We start from the raw sequence: 9,892 nt of genomic DNA on the forward strand, positions 1-9,892 counted from the left end.
TTTCTCCTGCATCGTAAACTCATTAATATTATAATCTAAGGTAAAAAAAAAGGGGTTAGTAATAAAAGCACGGCTTAAAGAGGACCTGTGGCTTCTCGTACCATTCCTCATACAATATAAAATAAATATATGGAGCGTCATTGTGGAAAGACCTTGGCACGTTCTCACGTGGAACTTGTGTTTCCTATTCTTCTTTGAAAGGTGTTGACCCCGTCTAATTATGAGATTGTACCATCTCCGCTGAGGTCCTTTATCCCCCCCCCCCTTATTTACTTGTTCCCTTCTTTTTGTTATTGTCGGATAAATGTGCAAATAAGCCCCCTATTACGAAAATGAATTGATTGTTCGCTTACTTTGCCTGAAGTCTGAGGATAGACCCAGTGGCCGATTAAAGTGACTCTGTACCTCCCGAAACCGCTTGTACCTTCAGATAGCTACTTTTAATCCACGATCTGTCCTGGGGTCCGTACTGTAGGTGATGCAGTGATTGTCTTAAAAAACAACTTTTAAACCTGCAGTCCTGTGTCAAATTGGCGTGGCCTAAAGTGTCTGTGCCCTAGGATTGCAACACCCCTCCGTCCCTCCTCATAACTAGGAACGCCCCTAGGCAGGATTTTTCCTATTCCTCACCTGAACACTGCACAGGTGCCTTAACAATCCAGCACAGGTGCAGTGTTCGTAATGAATAGGAGAAATTGTTCTAGGGGCATTCCTAATGATGAAGAGGGCGGGGAGGAGGGACAGAGGGGTGTTGCAATACTAGGGCATGGGTACTCTAGCTCATGGCAATTTGACACAAGGCTGCAAGTTTAAAAGTTTATTTTAAGAATCTTGGATTAAAAGCAGCTATCCGCGGTACAAGCGGTTTGGGGGTGGGGGGCAGATTGTGGGTACAGAGTGACTTTAACTTTACCACAGGCCCCAGACTGTTCATCAAGCCTGGGCCCCCCGCCCCACTGTAACATTGGCAGCACTAGCGTAATGTTCATAGTACAGGATAAATAATGCCATGAAGGGGTAAAAAAGCAAATCAAGGGAGAACTGTACCAGGAGACAATACACCACGGAAAGTATAAGTCTGTTTGGGCAGCCGTGGGCCCCCCAGGAGCTCAGGGCCCCGGGCTACCGCCAGAAACAGACTTATTATAATCTGCTACTGGATAGACCATCCGTTTTTATTAGGATGGATAAAACCTTTAGGCTGCGTTCACACTACGCATATTTCAGTCAGTATATTTCAGTCAGTATTGCAACCAAAACCAGGAGTGGATTAAAAACACAAAAAGGATCTGTTCACACAATGTTGAAATTGAGTGGATGGCCGTCATATAACGGTAAATAACGGCCATTATTTCAATATAACAGCCATTGTTCTAAAATAACTGTTTTTAATCCACTCCTGGTTTTGGTTGCAATACTGACTGAAATATACATATACTGACTGAAATATACGTAGTGTGAACGCAGCCTCAAGAAGCAAGAGAAAGGCCAAGGCTTTTACAGGTTTTCATTCAATATATGGCAGATACATTCATTAGGATTACACTGGCCAATTAGAAAACAGGATTCTCAGATATAATAATGGTGCATGGTGTCCGCAGCCGAGGACATCTGAGCCTGATAGAAGCCCATTGCTTACCAGCCCAGAAACATTAGCAATAGGTACATGTTCTTTGCAGTGAATGCTTTGCACAAATCTACAAGCTGGTTGTGTATGTATAATGGTGGTTTTACACAGAGCGATAATTCCCCCGATCGCACGATTAACAATTTTGAATGAACAATGTTTTTTTTAATTACGATTTTTATAGCGTTTAGACGGAACGATACATCATACGGAAAAATCGTTTTGCGATCGTTTAAGCCTATCTCACACATAGGTGAAATCGCTGAAAGACTGTTTACACTGAACGATCTGCAAATTTTTTGGGAACGATCAATGATGACTTGAGAACATGTTGAAAGATCAAAATGAACGATTTCTCGCTCGTTGCTTGATCGTTCGCTGCGTTTACACGTATGATTATCGTTCGAATGCGATCGTTATCGTGCAAATTCAAACGATAAATCGTTCCGTGTAAAAGGACCATAAGTTATAGTAATAATTTAAGCAAATAACTGTGGACATGCAGAATGAATTTATAATCGTTTGTCGTTTATGAGCTTTCAAGTGTAGTGTTATCCTATATGATGTACCACAAGGTGGCGATGCATCACTGCACAAACTACATGGGTATTACGCTTGATGCAATTCATGAGGTTTCGATTTCAGTTTACAAAAAATTCCTTTAACTAAACACAATGTAAATAAAGCTCAGCATGTATGTCTGTCGCCGATCAGCCATAACATTAACCCCTCGGCACTGCAGCAAGTTTAGGCACAGACTTTTTAGCGTTTTCATTTCCACGTTCAAAGATCCCTTTTTTTTTAACTTTTTTTTTTTTTTTTTTGCTGATGTAGCTACAGTATATTTTTGTTACAGGACTAGTTGTGTCTTTTAATGCCGCTGTTTGAGGCTATGTTCACACTGCGTATGAATCCGTCCATAGTGCGAACCACGAATATACGCACGTAGTTTTGAGGTTGATGTGTTCGCTTGAAAGTATACGATATACGCCCGCACAGTGCACACTACGTATGAGCTTACGGACGGATCGTATACGGCGCCATGAAAAATGAACAAGACCATTGTTTGAGGACGGAAATGTTGAAACTCACGGCCGTGGATTTCCATGCGCTCCCGTACGAAGTACTTATTTCAGCCAAATTGAACTTGATTTTTCCATCCAAAAGGTTCTGTGAGTTTTATTGGGCTGGACGAAGATTTCCAAGTAAATGACCTGCCTCAGATCACTTTGAAACAAGCTAGGGAAGCATAACTGTAGTTTCAGCGGCACATGTACGGCGGCGTACGATCTACGGACGGATTCATACGCAGTGTGAACATAGCCTAAAGAACCATGTTATGTATTACATCTCCATGTGAGAAAAATGACATGTTGAATTTATTCTCTGGATCAGTTTGATGATGACTATCAAATATATATTTTTTAATGGTTTTATTACTTTTAGTACATTTTAATAAGATTTATTTTTTAGTTGTACTAATTTTGGGGTGCATACAATTTATTTATCATTTTGTTTCCCATTTTTTGGGTGGCTAGTCATCTAGGTATCATAGTTTGGCAACTGTCAAATCACTCAGATCCTTATACTTGTCTGCGTTCCCTGCTTCCATCTCATCACCTTTAAAGTGACTCTGTACCAACAATCTGACCCCCCCCCCCCAAACCACTTGTACCTTCGGATAGCTGCTTTTAATCCAAGATCTATCCTGGGGTCCGTTCGGCAGGTGATGCAGTTATTGTCCTAAAAAACAATGGCCGGGGCTTAGAATATCTGTGCCCTAACTTTGCACCACCAATCTGTCCCTCCTCCCCACCCTCTTCATCATTAGGAATGCCACTGAAACATTTTTTCCTGTCTGAACATTGCACAGGTGCCTTAACGATTCAGCCCATGTTCAGTATTCACACAGCTGATGAATAGGAGACAATCTGCCTGGAGCATTCCTAATGATGAGGAGGCCGGGGAGGAGGAACAGAGAGGTTGTGCCAGCCTAATGCATAAGCAATCTAAGCCCCGGCCTTTAGACACAGGCTGCCAGGTTGAAAGTTGTTTTTTTAGGACAATAACTGCATCACCTGCCAAACGGACCCCAGGACAGATCTTGGATTAAAAGCAGCTATCCGAAGGTACAAGTGGTTTGGGGGGGGGGGTGTCAGATTGTGGGTACAGAGTCACTTTAAGAACTGACTGTTCTTTTGTTACCAAATATATATCACCTCTTGACAACTGCTATTGCCGCATCCTACTTCCTTCTCCTACTTATGCATAGGAGAGAGACATGGCTGCTTATGCTCCAGTGCACCAAACAGAGTCATTTACATGTTGACTGTGCCACAGAGGGAAAGAAGAGGACCTGCGCTGGAATGTACAGCTCTGCCGCTACAGGTACATATGAGTAAGTTTGTTTGTTTCCCTTTAACATAAACCAGACAGTAAGCGGGCTCTGTACTTTCACAGAGGCAAACTTGAGACAATTACGAGACAAGGACAAATATACACGATGGCTGCTGGTCAGCAAGCTAAGGTCAAATCAGATACAAGTACAAAGTCACGGGGCAATAAAGTCAATAAGGCAAACCAGAGTAAAAAAAACAAAAAACAGGGGACAAAAATACAGACCAAGTCAGGAGACAAACATGTAGTCAGGGACACAAGACAAGGTCAGGACACCAATAGATCAGTATACCAAATCACAGGGTAGGAAGAAAGTATAGGCACACTGAGTATACGCTACAGCAAGTATAGTGAGTGACTGAGTTTTAAAATAAACCATACAAGAACTAGACAGGAGGAGAGGGTTGTCCTCCAGCATGGAAAGGAGTTAACTATTTAGGTGCTGGGAGAAATCGTTTCAGAAAATGCATGGGTGTTAACTAGGTCATGCACACTTTATTTAGTTAAACCCCCAGGCTACCAAGCACCCAACATCTAGTAGTCCACTACAAAGTGACCCTTCTTACAAAATTCACTGCCAGTACAGGATAAATTGGACTCCTATTTACTTTGCTGGAAAGCCAGCAGGTGGGTGTGCTTTGCGGCTGTGCCAGTACACCAGTATGAATATTTAGGCTATGTTCACACAACATATGTTTTATATAAATCAATGTGCAACAATGGACATGATTGGACATGATTTATACAAACCAGATGTTGTATGTGAATGAATGCAATCTCGGCCGGAGTGTATACACGTGTGAACCTGTCAGTTCACACAATGGAGCGTGCGGCTCTGGCCACACGCCCAATTGTGTCCAGTTGTGAATCCGGATGCGTGTGCACGCAGGATGCACGTCCAAATTCAGCAGAAATAAGGATCATCCGGCCGGTACTGCAGGAATGATGTTTAGTAACAGAACGGCAGGTGTTATACAATGTCTGAATATGGCCTTAAACAGTATTGACGCTCCCAACATCATAACTGATCATGATGCAGGGAGCTCCGAGGTCCACTCTGCAGGACACCGTCAGATTGCGGAGAACGTGTGAATGCCCCAGATTTTTCAAATGCACAAGATTTAAGACCCTATTACACAGAACAATTATTGGCCCTTACGGCAGATAATTGTCCCGTGTAATGGAAGGCAACGATCAGCTGACATGAATGATGACGGCCGATCGTCGTTTGTTTTTCAACGACAGCAACTATGATAACAGTGAGCACCACTATCCTATATGGGCTGCCCGGACGATCTAGTGATCACCCGGGCAGCCCCCCTGCACCTTCCCATGGCCCCCCCTGTACTCACATTCCCTCCTTCCCTGCTCGCTGTCGGCGCTATCACACACATCGGCAGCGAGCACTGTCAGCTCCTCACAGTCACCCCGTGTAATAGGGGCTTTAGCAATGTGGTGCAGGCTTTTTGCAGACTGTTTATAAATCTGTTACATCTAAAGATTATATGCTCTAAATTTTTACCAACTGTTTTGAGCCAGACAGTGTGTCGCAACTTAGGCCACTCACCCTTTTGTTGCGGCAATACACCCCTGCAGAAAAATGTCCCTAAAGTGTCTAAAATACTTGGCTAGGTTCATAATGTGTGTGCAATGCTGTCTAATGTCTCATCGACTTTAGTGGAGCACATTATTTCATTGAAAATACAGCCATATTTTTACCTTAAAATTACGGCTGTATTTTTCCTTTATTTTACGGTGTGTAAACATAGTGGAGAAAAGTCTCATTTGCCAATCTCTGGAATTAGTACATTAGTACATCCGGGAGGCTTTGCTTACCATTTACTAATACTAGCATCGCTTCTGTGTTTCCCTTTTTGGAATTAGCGACCATCGTGTTTACTTATGGCAAAGAAACATCTGGAACATCTTAAAGGGGTCTGTAGTTACTTTTTTCTGTGGTCCGATGACAGATCAGTGATTTATGTGACATGTATTCTAGAGGTTGAAATTGGACACAAAGATCTCTGAGCATCCTCCCTGGGGTCAGTGCATCAATCTCCTATCCATGCCATGAAGAGTTACACACAAGGCCAGTGCAAAACCACCCACAGAAGGAAAAAAAAAATATGACATTAACAGGCAAAAATTAGTAATGGAAAATGAGGCCGTAAGAAATGCGATAGAATATAAGTGATACTTGTATCTAAGAATCAAACATAATATTCTATTTAATTTACATATACACTATGGGGGAGATTTATCAAACATGATGTAAAGTGAAACTGGCTCAGTTGCCCCTAGCAACCAATCAGATTCCACCTTTCATTCCTCACAGACTCTTTGGAAAATGAAAGGTGGAATCTGATTGGTTGCTAGGGGCAACTGAGCCAGTTTCACTTTACACCATGTTTAATAAATCTTTCCCAGTATTTTAATATTTGTATAAGTCATATTATTCTTCACCACTCTACCCCTTTGAGACCACAAGGTCTTTCTAGTAGCATATTGACCCCTGGAGGGTAAGTTATCAATACTGTAGAGACAGATGTCCAGTCCACAATATAAATGGTCAATTTAGGATAAAAACAAAATAAAAACAAAGTACACATATTTGGTATCACTACGTACATAATGATCCTAAACAAAAACAATTAAAAAAACAAACTTAAGTATCTTGTTAATTATGCCTCCCGACATAAAGCGTGACCAAAATGTTGCATAAAAATTCCACCTAATGATTCAAAAAATGAGTCCTCACACAGCTCTGGCAGTAAAAAAAAATATAAAATAAAAAAAATTACAGCTACTGGGTTCACACTACGTATATTTCAGTCAGTATTGTGGTCCTCATATTGCAACCAAAACCAGGAGTGGATTAAAAACACAGAAAGGCTCTGTCCACACAATGGTAAAATTGAGTGGATGGCCGCCATATAACAGTAAATAACGGCCATTATTTCAATACAACAGCCGTTGTTTTAAAATAACAGCAAATATTTGCCATTAAATGGCGGCCATCCACTCAATTTCAACATTGTGTGAACAGAGCCTTTCTGTGTTTTTAATCCACTCCTGGTTTTGGTTGCAATATAAGGACCACAATACTGACTGAAATATACGTAGTGTGAACTCAGCCTTAAAATAAAATGGCAGTATGCAAACTTGATTTTTTAACAATATTTTTAAAGAAATGTTTTTTATTACATAAAAGTAGTAAACCATTTATAAAAGTACATAAATTGCGTGTCGCCGTTACCGGCCTGCAGAATAAAAGTATCATGTCATGTAGACTGCATCGGGAACACTATAAAAAAAAAAAATAAAAAAAAAAGAATTGGTGCTTTTTATTCATACCACCTTGCAGAAAAATGAAATAAAAAAACCATCAGAATGTGACAGATACCCCAAAAATTTCACCAATGAAAACATTGACTCTTCTTGCAAAAACTAAAACCTCAGATAGCATCAATAATGCACTAGGGCAACAACGGGATATTTCTAAAAATGACATGAATGGGGTAATAAATATTAAGTTGAATCTTTCAGTTATGACCTGCTGGGTTATAGAAAAAATGGATTATAATTGAAAAATTGCAACTTTTAAATTTTAGCTCCACCTTGCATTTATTTATGTGACTCAACTAAAGAATTAACAAATGTCTAAATGGGGTGATTTATGGAAGTTTCTAACACACAGCTCGTCCATATTCATTTCAGAACAGAATTGGTCCTTAAAGAAATTGATTTTAAAAATGTTAATGAAAATTTGATATGTGCTCCTAAACTTTAACGTCTTCTGACCTCCTACAAAAGTAAAAAAATGTTTATCGTATAATGCCAACGTAAAGTAGACAAATTGTAAGTGTAAATTTTTCAAAAATGTGTGTGACGTAACTTTTTTTTTTTTTTACAAGCAGTTTGTCATGAATATTTCGATTTTTTTTTTCACAATAAAAGGTTAAATGTTGGACAGTTTGCACTAAAGCTCCATCGAATTTCAAAGTACATACCACTATTTCCCATGAACCTAAAACAAGTACTCCTCTTTTGTATAAGAAGGACCATGTTACAGGGCAGTCACCATATGCACAAATTAGGCACTGAGGAAGGGGTCAAGGACGACCTTGAAACCCGTTTGGGCAGTGACATACAACTGTACAATCCAAGTACAGTACAATAGTGCTCAATTACATCACTGCACTATCTATCCTGGCAGATAATACAGTGGAACGCCAGTAGCGTATTTATTTTGTGGGTGACCACATAAATGGCATTGTCCAGAACAAGGCTGTTCAATCTGTACTGGATGTTTGACTGGGAGAAGAACAGGACCAGAGGGAGGGACACAGAACAGAGGACTCTAGCCAGCCAGAGGCTTCTAGCACCAGTCTATGTTTGAAAAGGTTAAATGCATCGACCGAAATATCCTTCTGTCATAAAGTACAATATGTCAGGAAAAAACTGAATCTCAGAATCACTTGGATAAGTTCAAGCATCTTCACATTTTAACAAAATAAAGTGAGACAGGTCAGATTTGCAAAATATGTCTTGTCATTAAAGAGACTGTTAGTAGGTTTCTGCTATCCTATCTCAGGGTAGCATAAACTAGTGACAGAGAAGCTGAACAAAATGATGTATCACTTACATTGTTCTGTGCAGCTGATGCAGAGATATCCTCCTGAATAACATGGACAATAAGTAGTCCTCTCCACTATGTGCATGAGCTCAGTAGTCCTGGATATTCATGAGAAGCATAAAACCACCCACCAGCCGCTGATTGACAGTTATCTATCCATGCTGTGTATGGGCAGTCAACTGTCAATCAGCAAGTGGTGGTGGAGGGGTGTGGCAAGAATCCTATTCTCCTGCATATTAGGAGAACAGCTGAACAGAATGATGTAAGTAATACACCGATCTGTTCAGCATTTATATCACTAGTTGCTGCCCTCATTTAAGGAAACATAAACCTAGTGACAGATTACTTTCAAAGTGATACTGTCACCTCATTTTTACTATGTGCTGTCATTGGACCATCAGTTGGAGACAGTGTCACTAAGGCTTAGTGTCTGTAGAACCCCCTTTTTCTGCCTCATCACAGGGGGAGTGTGGACTACAGCACTGGACAGAGGCAGGAAGAGGGGATTCAACAGATACTAAGCCCCGCCTTAGTGACACTATCTGTAATTTTTGGTGCCGATAACAGCGTACAGGAAAACTGGGGTGACAATATCACTTTAAGGCAAAAATTAGGCTGGTCTTGAATGGGGTTTAAAGGGGTTATCCAGTGCTACAAAAACATGGCAACTTTCTTCCAGAGACAACACGACTCTTGTCTCCAGTTCAGGTGCGGTTTGCAATTAAGCTCCATTTACTTCAATGTAACTGGGCAGCAAAACCTGGAGACAAGAGTGGGGCTGTCTATGGAAGAAAGTAGCCATGTTGTTATAGCGCTGGATAACCCCTTTAATGCAACATAAGACATAGGGGAGACTTACCAAGCTGTATTACATTAGGAATGTTCTTTGTTGCCCATAGCAACCAATCACAGCTCAGCTTTCATTTTACTGGAGCTCATGTATCTATTAAAGCTTGGCTGTGATTGGTTGCTATAGGCAACACACTTTACAATCACTCAATAAATTCACAATTCACAACAAAAGTATATCAATGATTTCTTTAATACTCCATGTTGTTGTGAATAGTTTCCTCTCTGTCACATCTGTCTTTCTTTAGAAGGTCACGGCGGCCATTTAGCTTAGACAATAAACAATCACTAGGATTTATGTTAAGAAATAAAAATACAATCGCCTAAAATGCTATTTGTTTCCTTCTCGGATGTGTTTATTTTTTCTGAGGCGCGAGCATCAT

This window comes from Dendropsophus ebraccatus, chromosome 7 (assembly GCF_027789765.1).
Source record: "Dendropsophus ebraccatus isolate aDenEbr1 chromosome 7, aDenEbr1.pat, whole genome shotgun sequence".
Lineage (NCBI taxonomy): Eukaryota > Metazoa > Chordata > Amphibia > Anura > Hylidae > Dendropsophus > Dendropsophus ebraccatus.